At 46.8% G+C, this 13,790-nt stretch overlaps 1 protein-coding gene across 4 annotated transcripts in view; it reads right to left on the reverse strand.

The window, feature by feature from the left end:
* Positions 1-13,790, reverse strand: part of AGPAT4 (1-acylglycerol-3-phosphate O-acyltransferase 4) — a 140,601-nt gene that overhangs the window by 42,565 nt on the left and 84,246 nt on the right.

Raw genomic sequence — 13,790 nt, forward strand, 5'->3', positions numbered from 1 at the left:
AATGCTATCCATCCCCCCTCCCCCCACCCCACAACAGGCCCCGGTGGTGTGATGTTCCCCTTCCTGTGTCCAAGTGTTCTCATTGTTCAATTCCCACCTATGAGTCAGAATATGCGGTGTTTGGTTTTCTGTCCTTGCAATAGTTTGCTCAGAATGATGGTTTCCAGCTTCATCCATATCCCTACAAAGAACAGGAACTCATCCTTTTTTATGGCTGCATACTATTCCATGGTGTATATGTGCCACATTTTCTTAATCCAGTCTATCATTGATGGACATTTGGGTTGGTTCCAAGTCTTTGCTATTGTGAATAGTGCCACAATTAACATATGTGTACATGTGTCTTTAGAGCAGCATGATTTATAATCCTTTGGGTATATACCCAGTAATGGGATGGCTGGGTCAAATGGTATTTCTAGTTCTAGATCCTTGAGGAATCACCACACTGTCTTCCACAATGGTTGAACCAGTTTACAGGCCCATCAACAGTGTAAAAGTGTTCCTATTTCTCCACATCCTCTCCAGCACCTGTTGTTTCCTGACTTTTTAATGATCGCCATTCTAACTGACATGAGATGGCATCTCATTGTGGTTTTGATTTGCATTTCTCTGGTGGCCAGTGATGATGAGCATTTTTTCATGTGTCTGTTGGCTGTATAAATGTCTTCTTTTGAGAAGTGTCTGTTCATATCCTTCACCCACTTCTGATGGGGTTGTTTGATTTTTTCTTGTAGATCTGTTGAAGTTCTTTGTAGATTCTGGATATTAGCCCTTTGTCAGGTGGGTAGATTGTAACATTTTTCTCCCATTCTGTAGGTTGCCTGTTCACTCTGCTGTGCAGTTTCTTTTGCTGTGCAGAAGCTCTTTAGTTTAATTAGATCCCATTTGTCAATTTTGGCTTTTGTTGCCACTGGTTTTGGTGTTTTAGTCATGAAGTCCTTGCCCATGCCTATGTCCTGAATGGTATTGCCTAGGTTTTCTTCTAGGGTTTTTATGGTTTTAGGTCTAACATTTAAGTCTTTAATTCACTTTGAATTAATTTTTGTATAAGGTGTAAGGAAGGGATCCAGTTTCAGCTTTCTACATATGGCTAGCCAGTTTTCCCAGCACCATTTATTAAATAGGGAATCCTTTCCCCATTTCTTGTTTTTGTCAGGTTTGTCAAAAATCAGATGGTTGTAGATGTCTGGTGTTATTTCTGAGACCTCTGTTCTGTTCCATTGGTCTATATCTCTGTTTTGGTACCAGTACCATGCCGTTTTGGTTACTGTAGCCTTGTAGTACAGTTTGAAGTCAGGTAGTGTGATGCCTCCAGCTTTGTTCTTTCGGCTTAGGATTGACTTGGCAATGAGGGCTCTTTTTTGGTTCCATATGAACTTTAAAGCAGTTTTTTCCAATTCTGTGAAGAAAGTCATTGGTAGCTTGATGGGGATGGCATTGAATCTATAAATTACCTTGGGCGGTATGGCCATTTTCACGATATTTATTCTTCCTATCCATGAGCATGGAATGTTCTTCCATTTGTTTGTGTCCCCTTTTATTTAGTTGGGCAGTGGTTTGTAGTTCTCCTTGAAAAGGTCCTTCACATCCCTTGTAAGTTGGATTCCTAGGTATTTTATTCTCTTTGAAGCAATTGTGAATGGGAGTTCACTCATGATTTGGCTCTCTGTTTGTCTGTTATTGGTGTATAGGAATGCTTGTGATTTTTGCACATTGATTTTGTATCCTGAGACTTTGCTGACTTTGTTTATCAGCTTAAGGAGATTTTGGGCTGAGATGATGGGGTTTTCTAAACATACAATCACGTCATCTGCAAACAGGGACAATTTGACTTCCTCTTTTCCTAACTGAATACCCTTTATTTCTTTCTCCTGCCTGATTGCCCTGGCCAGAACTTCCAACACTATGTTGAATACGAGTGGTGAGAGACGGCATCCCTGTCTTGTGCCACTTTTGAAAGGGAATGCTTCCAGTTTTTGCCCATTCAGTATGATATTGACTGTGGGTTCGCCATAAATAGCTCTTATTATTTTGAGATACATCCCATCAATACCTAGTTTATTGAGAGTTTTTAGCATGAAGGGCTGTTGAATTTTGTCAAAGGCCTTTTCTGCATCTCTTGAGATGATCATGTGGTTTTTGTCTTTGGTTCTGTTTATATGATGGATTTATGTTTATTGATTTGCATATGTTGAACCAGCCTTGTATCCCAGGGATGAAGCCAACTTGATCGTGGTGGATAAGCTTTTTGATGTGCTGCTGGATTCGGTTTGCCAGTATTTTATTGAGGATTTTTGTATCAATGTTCATCAGGGATATTGGTCTAAAATTCTCTTCTTTTGTTGTGTCTCTGCCAGGCTTTGGTATCAGGATGATGCTGGCCTCATAAAATGAGTTAGGGAGGATTCTCTTTTTTTCTATTGACTGGAATAGTTTCAGAAGGAATGGTACCAGCTCCTCCTTGTACCTCTGGTAGAATTCAGCTGTGAATCCATCTGCTTTGTTTACCTACTCAAGCCTCAGCAATGGCAGATGCCCCTCCCCCAGCCTCACTGCCCCCTTGCAGTTCGATCTCAGACTGCTGTGCTAGCAATGAGCAAGGCTCCGTGGGCATGGGACCCTCTGAGCCAGGCACGGGATATAATCTCCTGGTGTGCCATTTGCTAAGACCATTGGAAAAGTGCAGTATTAGGGTGGGAGTGTCCCGATTTTCCAGGTACCGTCTGTCACCGCTTCCCTTGGCTAGGAAAGGGAATTCCCCAACCCCTTGCACTTCCCGGGTGAGGCGATGCCCCGCCCTGCTTCAGCTCACACTCACATGGGCTGCACCCACTGTCCGACAAGCCCCAGTGAGATGAACCTGGTACCTCAGTTGGAAATGCAGAAATCACCCATCTTCTGCGTCACTCACACTGGGAGCTGTAGACTGGAGCTGTTCCTATTTGGCCATCTTGCCATGGTTGATCACTTTTGTCATATTTTTAAAATTTCAGTTTTCCCAGTTTTGCAGATGTTGTTTTGACTGTGCTGCTCTCTGAGGGCTCAGTGAATGCCATCTCTCTACAAAGCAGTCACGCTCGGATTCTGCTCTTCCAGACACATCTGGCTCTGACCAGTTGCTGCTGCCTGTTCTACAAACCCCAACTGGAAATCTCACAGAGCTGGTGCCCAGTTCCTCAGGGTGATGACTGGAGAGGGTGCAGAACACAGTAGGTGACCTCTGCAAAGCCCAAACCATTGCTTGCTATTTAACCATTGCCTGCTATTCAACCATTCCCTGCTATTTAACCATTGCCTGCTATTTAACCATTGCCTGCTATTCAGGGGCTGACCGAAGAACAAAACTCAGGGGGCCATAAAGAGGTATAATCAGAGGCACAGATTTGGTTTTATTATATTTACTATGGTGCTGTTCAGCTTAAGAGGTTACTAATAGGAAAAAGAAGTAGATAGACAAAAAGAAAGTGAGGTTAAGGAAGAGAAGCCCCTGCTGTCCCAAGATGGAGGAGGAAAATGATGGCAACTAATGTTTACTGAGTTCGTTTCCCACATGCATGGGTTGTGGCCCATGCCCCCAGAGTTAAGATGTGTGTGGCTGGGAGCTGAATCCAGACACAAGGGCCCAGCACCACTCTCTAAGGTTGCTGAAGACACTAAAAGCCATGATTATATAAAAGACGATTACGGTGCGGGGGGCTAGAGAAGGGAAATAAAAGGAAGATCAGAGAATACAATCACACCTTGACCTCAGGCAGAGCTGTGGTCAGTTCCTTACCTACGACATAAAGATTAAAATGCCCAACTCAAAGGTCTGGTGTGAAGAGCAGATGCTAAAATATTTAAAGCACTGAATATGCACCCTGCATCAGCCAGTACATTTTTCTTCTCCTGATTTCTACTACATTTGACCTTTGAACAACATGGGTTCACACTTCATTGGTCCACTTATATACAGATTTTCTTCCACCTCTGCCACCCCTGAGACAGCAAGACCAACCCCTCTTCCTGGCCTCCTCAGCCTACCCAACGTGAAGACAACAAGGATGAAGACCTCTATGATGATCTACTTCCACTTATGAATAGTACATGCATTTTCTCTTTTTGATGATTTGCTTAATCATGTTTTCTTTTCTCTAGCTTACTTTAGAAGAATACCAGATACAACACATATACAAAACACATGTTAATCAACTGTTTGTTATTGGTAAGGCTTCCAGTCAACTGTACGCTATTAGTAGTTAAGTTTTAGGGAGTCAAAAGTTACATGTGGCTATTTGACTCCAAAACAAAATAAACAATTTAAAATCGGAGAAAGACATGAAAGAACTTAAGAAGCATGCCCTGAATCCACTTCTAGGCAGCCCTGAATCTGCTATCCCCAAAGCCCTCCTTATTCTCAGCCCCTACTCCTCTCTAAGTAGTTGCAAGACCTGGCTGCATTCTGGTCAGGATCCCAGGGGTCCCTATCCTCCCTGGAGACCCCAACAATATTTCAAGCCTCCAGGCAAGCTCTTCCTGACACAGGTAGAGAGGGGTCTTAGGCTCCCCCTCCCCACCATTCCCCAAGGCTCCTGCTCCTTCCTCGCTCCACCGGGTGGGCCCAGCTCCTCTCTGCAGCCCATCCCAGAAGTGCCATGGAGAATTCTACTATAACAGGGGAGGCAACGACTCTGTAGGAAAGACCTCACAATCCAAACACTGCAGATGGAAGCCTTGAGGAGTACACAGTTCATTGTTCAAGCACATGCCAACAGTCAGAACCTCCCATAGCTGCAGATATGGGCGCCATGTTACACGGGGAAATGGCCTTATGATCATTAGCTCTGTCCAACTTTAACAATTATATAATTACATAGGTGATTGCTATGAAATATGACAAATATGTATAATTATATATTTATAATAACCTTTTATCATTTAGCTTTTAACTGATAATAATTTAGGTTAAAAATTAAAGCCCTCATCCTCAGAAGCATCCAAAATGCAAAAGTGAAGCTACTAAGTCTCTGGCACCTGAATGTGGTGTCATTCTTCCCTGTAGCGGTGCTGGAGGGCCGGGTCTCTCTCCTGGCATCATAAGAAGGCTTGGGAGACAGGACGGTGCCTTCACACTCACAACACCCTCACCTGGAGGTCAGTCGTCAAGTTACAGGGTGCCCACCAGACCCTCTCTGTGCCTGATAAATAAAGCCAAAACAGATTTGGTTTTATTATATTTGCCATTGTGCTGTTCAGCTTAAGAGATTACTAATAGGAAAAAGAAGTAGATAGACAAAAACAAAGTGGAGTTAAGGAAGAAAGGCCTCTGCTGTCCTATCTGTAAAGATGGAGGAGGGAAATGATGGCACCCTCTCCAGTCATCACCCTGAGGAACTGGGCATCACCTCTGTGAGAGGGTCTGGTTTTTATTAACAAAAATTAATAAAAGCACAAAGTGAAACTATTAGCATGGCATAAACAGAAAGGTGCCACCCAGCTCTAGCCCAAGAGTTCTTGCTGCAGGTGTTAAGTGGGCCCCAGCAACACTGTGAAGGGGAACAGTATTCAGCAGCCCAATGCGTCTCTTGTGTCCTGGTACTCAACACAGTCTGGGATTGCTGAGGAAGGCGGGCTGCCTGCTCCTCCCATCGCCTGCAGGTTCTGTTGTTGTGCCAAGCAGTCCCTTTGTGCACTAAGCAGCTAGCTCCAAGCTGTACCACACTTACACTTCCTCCCTTGTCCCCACTCTGTCCCCTATTCTAAGCTTCTCCATCCCTCCAGGCTCAGTTCACACCCATACTTCCAAGAAACCTCCCCTGGGTATTAGGCCATGCAGACATGGCGGCGGGGGTTGGGGGGGTGCTTCCTAACTGCCCAACACTAAGTGAGCTTGGCTCCTGTGGGCATGTGCTGGTATTTTATTTTTACTTTTAATTTTTGTGAGACAGTCTCGCTCTGTTGCCCAAGCTGAAGTGCAGTGGCACGATCATGGCTCATTGCAATCTCTGCAACCAGATTTCAGCACTTTCTGTGACACCAAACTGGGAGCCCAGCTGTGTCTGCCCCATCCCAGAATCTCCCAAGCATCTGCTCTTCCCACTCACACGTCCGCACCATCAGATGGCGCTCAGGCTAGAAGCCCAGGGTCCAAGAAGGCCAAGCTCCTGAAAGCCAGCAGGATTATATTAGGGGGTGATTTTGCCCCCAAGGGGACAAAAATTGGTTCTTGGAGGGGGCGTGGGGTGGACAAAAATCTTACTCTTTTATGTGTAAAACACAGATATGTCCACAGCACATGAATGATAGTCCCTCTGCAGTACTAAAGCATCATGGGAGATGATTAGGGAAAAAGTGTCTGAAAAGGCTCCTTGGAGGGGAAATAATGAAAATATTTGAGTAGCATCACAACCCATCTTTGACCCCGACCAGTCTGCTCTGAACGGGCAGCAGGGCAAAGCAGATTCTTGGTGACACCAGTGCTCAGCACAGCCCAGCCCCTCGCCCCAGCACCTCGTCCCAGCCTCTCACCCTATCCCCTCACCCCAGCCCTGCATCCTAGCCTCTCACCCTATCCCCTCACCCCAGCCCTGCATCCCAGCCTCTCACCCTATCCCCTCACCCCAGCCCTGCATCCCAGCCTCTCACCCTATCCCCTCACCCCAGCCCTGCATCCCAGCCTCTCACCCTATCCCCTCACCCCAGCCCTGCATCCCAGCCTCTCACCCTATCCCCTCACCCCAGCCCTGCATCCCAGCCTCTCACCCTATCCCCTCACCCCAGCACCTCATCCCAGCCTCTCACCTTATCCCCTCACCCCAGCCCCTTGAGGTGCCCATTTCCATGCTGCATGTGCCCCTGGCAGGAAGTGAAGGAACCAACTCAACCTGGAGTGCTCTCTGGAGCTCACGGGTAAAGGGCTGCTGTCACAGGCACTACGTCCAGCTTGGCGCAGCCTGGCTCCTGGAGCCTTCCAAAGAGGGTGGGCAGCCAGCAGCTGGTACAATAAGGCCTGAGAGGCGGGCACTGCTGCTCCCTGCCCATGACACAGCCTCCAAAACCCAGGAGAGGGACACTGGGCACTGCTTTTGGGAGAGAGTCCTGACATCTGGAGATTACCGCACATGGACATGGAGTGGACAACCTCAGGAGTGGACACAGCTTCCCACCCCATGGTGGAAAAAAGCTCACAGGCAGAGCTTTCAGAAGAGGAAGCACCGAGGCATGCCACTGGCTTGAGTAAGGATAACAAGAGGCAGAGAGAGGCCCGGCACTTCCCACCCTCAATGCACCTCAATGGGAGAAGAGGATGAGGAAGGGCCTAGAGCTTCCCCCCACCCCCACCACCATTGCCACTCTGGTGCCCTGACATTGAGATTTTAAACTCCCTTCCCATAGAGCAGCCCAAGATCATGAAGCCACAACACCATGTGTTTCTGATGACCCAGGCCTGGACCAGTCCATTTTCTTATCCACCAGGTGCTGATGTGGAACCTGCTGACACCCAGGGCTGCACAGGAGCTTGGATGTGGCAGGGAGCAAAACAATCCTAGTGGCCAAGCAATAAACACACAGCCAGTCACATAACTATAGAAAGTGCTATGTGAGATGCCAGGTGCAGAGGCTCACAACTGTAATCCCAGCACTTTGGGAGTCCCAGGTGGGCAGAGCACTTGAGGCCAGGAGTTTGAGACCAGCCTGGCCAACATGGTGAAAACCTGTCTCTAATAAAAATACAAAAATTAGCTGGGCGTGGTGGCGCATGCCTGTAATCCCAGCTACTCGGGAGGCTGGGACAGCACAATCACTTGAACCCAGGAGGTAGAGGCTGCAGTGAGCTCAGATCACGCCACTACACTCCAGCCTGGGTGACAGAGAGAAGCTCTAAGGGAAGGGAAGGGAGGGGAGGAGAGGGGAGGAGAAGGGAGGAGAGGGGAAGAGAAGGGAGGGGAGGGGAGGGGAGGGAAGCTGATCCTTTTGGGCAGCCCAGAAGGCCTCTGAGATGACCCGTATGTGAGACGAGACCTGAGAGAGAGGGGAGCCAGCCTCGTGGCTATCTGGGGACATGGGGAAGCAGGATGGGCTTCCACATTCAAGGACAGCAAGGAGGCCCAGGAGGGTGGAGCTCAGTGGGCAAGGAGGAAGGGAAGGACAGGGTGCCAAGGGGCCTCTGAAAGGGGTCCGGCTCTTACTCTTGGTGAGACAGGAAGTCACTGGAAGTTTAGCGTGATGTATGACTTGATCCACCTGAAATACGGTCTACTAGAACCTGTGCCACAAAGGGATTAGTTTTGCCCACTGGTGTACATCCAGTGCCTGGAACTGGGGACACATTTCAGAGCATGACTTTGGCTGCTGTGTGGAGAAAGAAGTGCAGCAGGATACGGGTGGAAGCCAGGTGCTGAAGCAGGCTACTGCAGTCAGCCCGAGATGGGTGGTGGACTCGGAGGGCATGGTGGGAATGGTGAGAAATGATCATATTTAGGAGGATATATGCTACAGGCAGAGCCAGTGGAACTTGCTGTTGGGTTCGACGTGGTGTAAGAGACAGAGGAGGATTCAGGAGTGAAGTTAAGGTTTTTGTCCTGAATAGCTGGGTAAGGACTTGCTGTTAACTGGGTTGGGGAGCATGGGGGAGAGCAAGGTGTGTGGAGGGAGATAGAGGGGCAGGTGATGGAGGAGTCTGGCATTTGGGTTTGAACACATCAGTCATCCTTGGCTTAGTGGTGGGTGCTGGCGATGTTCTGTGTAGCCCTGGCCTCCCCTGGCCCTGCCCCAAACCCCCGTTCCCACTCGTCATCCTCTGGCCTCTCTGTCCGTGCTTCCTCCCAGGCTCTGTGGTCCACCTCTGCTCCTCTCCTACACCAGCACGTCCCTCACAGCCTGTGCCCAGTCAGTCATCAGGAACAGTTTACCTGCCAGGTTCCCAGCCATCTAGGCACTTGGCAAGACTAGAAATCTGACTACATCAAGCCTAGGAGCGATGAGAGCTTGGTATCCATAAACACCGTCAGCCCTTAGATTTTGTTCTCTAAACACCGTACCTGTGGTGTGTGTAGTATTCCTGGGAAAACTGTCAAACTCAAAGTATCAAGCACCCATACGTAACTTCTAGTTCACAGGCAGGTCGAGAGGGAGGATAGGTTAAACACCCTCGCGGTGAGCATCCACACACCCAGAACACAGGAGGTTCTACCAGGCAGTGCTGACCTTTTCACAAATTAAGGAAAAAAGAGGTTGGGTGGGGTGGGGTGGGAGATCTGTTCTAAATTAAGAGAAACTTCAGAGACATAAAAACGAAATGCAATGTATGGGCCTTATTTAAATCCCTATTTAAATACTCCAAATATTAAAAAAAAGAGAGAGAGTTTGGAAACAGAGAAATGTGAATATAGGTAGTATTACATTATTATTAAGAATACCATTAATTTATATTCTTTTGATGATGACATTCTGATTATGTTTTTAAGATGTCTTTTTTTTTTTTTTTTTTTTTTCAAGACAGGGTCTCACTCCATCACCCAGGCTGGAGTGCAGTAGTGCAATCTCATATCACTGCAGCCTTGACCTCCTGGGCTCAGGTGATTCTCCTGCCTCAGCCTCCCAAGTAGCTGGGGCTACAGGCCTCCCAAAGTGCTGGGATTACAGGCCTGAGCCACCACACCTGGCCAAGATGTCTTGAATCTTTATAAAACACATCTCATGACAATGTGGGGTGATATTTCATGACATACAATGTCTGGAATTCAATTTTTACATTTTCAGCAATCAACTTGATACCTGCCAGTAGGATGAAATATTTAAAGTGAAATCTAGATTCTTTGACTTTGGAGAATCCTTACGCTGTTCTCTCTACTCTTACATAGATTTTAATTAAAAAGTTTAAGAAACAAGTTGCCTCTTCCACAGAAAATAAGTCCAGGAAGCAATGACTCATCATGGCAGAGGCATCACCTGAAACCTCTCAGTCCTGGCTTGGGCACTGCTGCCTCTTCTCTAGGAGCAGCTGGGAGAGAGACAAAGACAAAAATGGCATAAAACTGTTCATCTCTAAAATATAGATCAAGGCCATGCCTGGATTTTCTTTTTTTTAATTTCTGAAAGAGATGAAGATTACAATGCAATTTGAAAATACTTTGCATTTCAATGCCACTATATTTGAAGCGATTAAAAGGTCTAAAGTTCCCGAAGAGTAAAAGTAGTCCCTTTTCTGCCCCTCCTTTGCTTACTGCATGGAGTAGTGAGAAATTCTCAAAATCTTCCATTTTCTCCTCACCGCATTAACAAGGAAAGTCCCATTGCCTACTCTGGGCTACAGAGCAGTCAAGCCACTGAGGTTGGACCTTCGAGCCCCCCCACTTCTTGGGAGGCTGACTGACTACGGGCAGCTCCAACCCCCATGCCTCAGTCTCCTGATGGCTAACCTGGAACACTCATGCTTAAGATGAGTGAATCAGAGCCTGACTAACATGATGATGAATCACATTTCTTAGCCTACAAATCTGGGAATCAGACTCTGGAACGAGGTACAAGCAGCCCATGAGAAACGCTGCCACCTTCCTGCTGTCTCCCAGGGCTCCTCTATTTGCAGCCACATGATATGTTTCCAAGAATTTCAACTTAGAGCAACTCGTGCTCCTGTGCACACCACCGACGGCCCCTGCAGTCCACCGGCTCGCTGCCGTCACTGGTTCTGTCCGCCCACACCTTCCATGTCCACCACCGCCTGTCCTCCCTTCCATCTCCGGTGCTGCCCTCCTTACCCCTTGATGACCTTCTACCCAGTCTCTCTGCCTCCAAAGTCACCCGCTCCGCATGCCAGTCTCATGCCTTGCTGCTACTTCCTCCTGTTAGATACCTCTGCTGGCTCCGCACCATCAACCAGATGACTGCAGGCTCCCCAGTAAGCCCCAACTCCAGGCCACCCTCTCCTTCCTCCACTTCTCCCCACCGCACTTCCTGAGCTAAAGCCCAGAGCAACTGCAGCGCTGTTCCTGGAACTACCTAGAATTCTCTGTACCTACCCCAAGCTCTGGGTTCTTGCTCAAGCTGTTCTCTTGGCCCAAAAGACCCTTCCTTTCTAAACGATGTCCAGCCTTTTCTGTTTTCCCAGTTTCAGTTCAAATAAGACCACCCACTGCCCCCTCACCTCCCTTAGGAGTAATGTCTCTCTCTTCAACTCTCCAAATCCCCCATGAGGGACACAGACTCAGACTCTGAAGTCAGACCTGAATTTGAATTCCCATTCCACGATTTACTAATAACATCGGAATATTACTTAACCTTGCTGACTTTCAGTTTTATCTGTAAAAATGGAATAATATGATAATCACTCACAGAACTGCTGTGAATATCTAAGAAGAGAAGACTAAGGTTTGCAAAAGAACTGTGAGTGGCGATGACGTTGGTGGTCACCTTTTCCCGGAACCTCTCACTCCGCTTTCCGTACTTTCTTTCTCACCTTCTAGTCACAGGCATGTTTTGTCTTGTTCAGTATTCTACCATAGAGTGTGCTTTCCTCAACAGGAGGGTCTTGTCTTGTTCATTTCGTTGTTGTTGCTGCCCACAGCATGCAAGGCAGGGTTTGCCCAACCATGGGTCTCAACAAATATTGGAATCCAACAGTATGGGTGACAGCAGGAGTTGTGTAGCTAAGGAAAAATTCACCAGGATCCAAATCACAGCAAAAATCAGTTAAGGATGGTATGGTCCTGAAGCCCATTTATTTATTTATTTATTTATTTATTTATTTATTTAGAGACAGGGAGGGTCTCGCTCTCTCGCTCAGGCTGGATGGAGTGCAGTGGCGCAATCTCAGCTCACCGCAACCTCTACCTCCCACATTCAAATTCTCCTGCCTCAGCCTCCCAAGTAGCTGGGATTGCAGGTGTCCACCACCACACCCAGCTAATTTTTTTGTATGTTTAGTAGAGACAGGGTTTCACCATGTCGGCCAGGCTGGTCTCAAACTCCTGACCTCAAGTGATCTGCCCAACTCAGCCTCCCAAAGTGCTGGGATTACAGGCGTGAGCCACCGTGCCCGGCCCAACTGTTTTTATTTTAAAAGCACCATTATAAAATTACTAACCTGTTTAGGAATATTTAAAGCAAACTGTAAAATCTACATAAAATAAATACCTGCTCTAAATTTTCATCTAATTAATGTCTTCTCTCACCTTTCCCTTATTGAAATATAATTCAGCTTATTTTCATTATCCAAATTCATTACCCACAGAGCAGAGAAATACATACACATTAAAATGCAGTTTTAATATGTATAAATATATATAATAAAATGCTATATATGTACATTCTAATTTTGAAACGGATAAATTAAGACGCTAAAATGCACACAATTACCAAAATAATTTTTACAGGCAGAAATGTGGAAGGGACTCTATCCCAGCACTGTTTTTTAAAAAACATTTCCTTCACATGAGACATTGATTGCTTCCATATCTCAGCCTAGGAAGCCTCAGGATATTTAATTTTGTCTCTCTTCTAGTAGAAAGCCAACTTTTTCAGTAGAGCAGCTTTTAATTATTAAGGATTATGTATAAATTGCTCATTTTTCTATCAGACTTGTGATAAATTAGGTCACCAGATAATTCTGAGATCCTCTCCTTACTTCACTTGTTTCAAGTGAAACTTCCCAGTGTTTCCAACAACGTAATATTCTGTCCCTATTAAGATGACCAGGTAGAATACAAGGTACCCCGTTACATTTGAATTTCAGATAAATTACACATTACTTTTTAGCATAAGTATGTCCCACGCAATACTAAACGACATTATGAGGCATGCAATATCTGGGACACACACTAAAAAATCATGTGTATATGAAATTTAAATTTAGCTGGGTGTGCTGAATTTTTATTTGTTAAATCTGGCGATTCCAGTCCTTGTTAACCCAGCAGTCGCCATGGTAACAAGCACGGCCCTGGCTCTGGGAGGGCAGCTTGGGGAGGAACTGAACAGGGCACCTCTGGGTTGAGCAGCCAGCGGCCGTCGAATGGGATTTCCATAAACATCATTCCCTAGAATCCCGAGAGCCACCTGGCGAGATCGGCATCGCTATCTCATTTCAACAATGGCAAATGGAAGAGAGATGGCTTTCCCAAGGTCATGTCCATTCTGGAGAGCAGAATTCCTGTGCCAGCTGCTGCTGTCCCTGATGCTGAGGGCTCAGTCCTCTTGCTTTGCTGGCCTCGTGCACGGGCAGAACACGTGTTTCTTAGAATCTTAATAATTTTGAAGTAATAAATCTGTGCCTATTTTATATCCCCATCTTTAAAACATCCCTAATAAATCACTTTGCCAGGGTTTTATCTACCAGGTGAGCTTTATCTAATCAAGCTATGAGGCTGGTGAGTGGGCATGCAACAGTGCTGCTAAACCCGGATTGCCTGGCAGCCCTGGGAAGACCAAGGCCAGGAATCAGGAGGCTTTTCCATCTGCGGACTGTCCCGCCTCCTCCGCATCTGGCTCTTGTGGTGAAGTCTAATGAGTGTACCAAGACCAGCAGGGTGCCCTGAGGTCACAGCTCAGGTAATAGGTGGGGTCCAGGGAAGGGGCACGAACAGGATGGAGGAGCAGGGAAGAGGAGGAAAGCATTGAGGAATCGGGGTGAAGAGAGAACCCACATGTATTGTACACACACTGTAGCCATGCAGTGAGCGAGGCTCATCACATGCAGAACTCACTTACTTAGATCCTTAGTTGCCTGTCAGGACTATCCCTCCTCTGCACAGATGAAGAAGCTGAGGCTCTGAAAGTCTTAGCAACTTGCCCCAGGCCACTGAGAGGGTGTGGAC

Source organism: Pongo abelii, chromosome 5, assembly GCF_028885655.2.
Source record: "Pongo abelii isolate AG06213 chromosome 5, NHGRI_mPonAbe1-v2.0_pri, whole genome shotgun sequence".
NCBI classification, from domain to species: domain Eukaryota; kingdom Metazoa; phylum Chordata; class Mammalia; order Primates; family Hominidae; genus Pongo; species Pongo abelii.